Source organism: Macaca nemestrina, chromosome 13 (assembly GCF_043159975.1).
Source record: "Macaca nemestrina isolate mMacNem1 chromosome 13, mMacNem.hap1, whole genome shotgun sequence".
NCBI classification, from domain to species: Eukaryota; Metazoa; Chordata; class Mammalia; order Primates; family Cercopithecidae; genus Macaca; species Macaca nemestrina.
In genome coordinates, this window is record NC_092137.1 from 50,080,283 (window position 1) to 50,082,280 (window position 1,998).

The 1,998-nt window shown below is 41.4% G+C and overlaps 1 pseudogene; it reads left to right on the plus strand.

Moving 5' to 3' along the window:
* Positions 1-677: 677 nt before the first annotated feature.
* On the plus strand, positions 678-1,419 carry LOC105465013 (large ribosomal subunit protein uL30 pseudogene; annotated as a pseudogene).
* The last annotated feature ends 579 nt before the right edge of the window (positions 1,420-1,998 follow it).

A 1,998-nucleotide genomic window follows, 5' to 3' on the forward strand; every position in this document is an offset into this window, starting at 1 on the left:
CCACAAGAGGTTGTGCACGGTGGCTCACACCTGCAATCTCAGCAATTTGGGAGGTTGAGGCAGGTGGATCACCTGAGGTCAGGAGTTTGAGACAAGCCTGACCAACATGGAGAAACCCCATGTTGGGTTTCTATTTCTATTTCTAAAAATAGAAAATTAACTGGGCGTGGTGGCGCATGCCTGTAGTCCCAGCTCCTCAGGGAGCTGAGGCCAGAGAATTGCTTGAACTTGGGAGGCGGAGGTTTCAGTGAGCCAAGAACGCACCATTGCACTCCAGCCTGGGCAACAAGAGTGAAATTCCGTTTCAAAAAAAAAAAAAAATTGGCCACAATATTAGAAATTATGGTTTAGGAGTCATGCATCTGGGGAATACAAGGCTCTGACCCTCCCCAAATTGCTCCTGGGGATAAAATCACTATTGTACAACTTCAGACCAGTGCTAGAGATATTTTGCAGACCCTGATTTAATGGATCAGCCGGCACCACCCAGATCAATAAACTGGTTCATCTGATCTTGTGGCCTCCCCCCAGGAATTGACACAATACAAGAAAACAACTTCAACTCCATATGGTTTCATCACTGACCTGACTGATCAGCACTCCCAGCTCACTGACTTCCGTCCACCCACCAAGTTGTCCTTAAAACTTTGATATCCACTCTTTTTCTGGCCGGAACAATGGAGGGTGTAGAAGAGGAGAAGAAGAAGGTTACTGCTGTGCCAGAAACCCTTAAGAAAAAGTGAAGGAATTTCACAGAACTGAAGATCAAGCACCTGAAAAGAAGTTTGTCCAAAAGATGCTTCAAAAGTCAAGGAGGAAGCTTATCTATGAAAAAGCGAAGCACTTGTACACTTTAGGCAGATGTACAGAACTGAAATTTGAATGGTGAGGATGGTAAGTAAAGCTGGCAACCTCTATGTACCTTCAGAACCCAAATTGGCATTTGTCATCAGGATCAGACGTATCAATTGTGTGAGCCCAAAGGTCCGAAAGTTGTTGCAGCTTCTTTGCCTTCATCAGATCTTCAGTGCAATCTTTGAGAAGCTCAACAAGGCTTCAATTAACACGCTGAGGATTGTAGAGCCATACATTGCATGGGGGTACCCAAATCTGAGGTCAGTAAATGAACTAATTTACAAGCGTGGTTATGGCAAAATCAATAAGAAGTGAAATGCTTTGATAGATAACGCTTTGATTGCTCAATCTCTTGGTAAATATGACATCATCTGCATGGAGGATCTGATTCAAGAGATCTATACTGTTGGAAAACACTTCTAAGAAGCAAATAACTTCCCGTGGCCCTTCAAATTATCTTCTTCACGAGGTGGAATAAAGAAAAAGACCACCCATTTTGTAGAAGGTGGAGATGCTGGCAACAGGGAGGACGAGATCAACAGGCTTATTAGAAGAATGAACTAAGGTGTTTGCCATGATTATTTTTCTAAGCTGGTTGGTTAATAAGCAGTACCTGCTCTCAAACTGAAACAAACAAATCAACCAACAAACAAAAAAAACCTCTTATTTCCAAATGTTCGGGGAGACTGACTTGAGTAATAGTAAAGTTATGGTCTCCCGCAAAACAAACAAACAAAATCCAAGGTCTGAAAAATATCTTGAACATCAATTTTAGGTTGTATAATAGTGATGTTATCCTTAGAAGCAATCAGGGAGGGAGATTAGGAATCTTGTGGCCTCTGGCTGAATGACTGCTAAACTATGATTTCTAGTCTTGTGGTGAATTTGTAATTTGTTATTCTTAAAAAGCAGTCTGTTCCACAGGCCAAAGAGATGTTTGTTTTGGTAAAGGGCTGTTATCACCTTTGTTTGAAAGTTAAACTGTATATTAAATTCCTTCCAAAGTTAGTTCAGCCTATGCCCAGGAAAGAACAAGGGCAGCTTGAAGGTTTAGAAACAAGATGGAGTTGGTTAGGCAGAATCTCTTTCACTGTCATAATTTTCTCACTGTTATAATTTTTGCAAAGCCAGTTTCAAAACTCA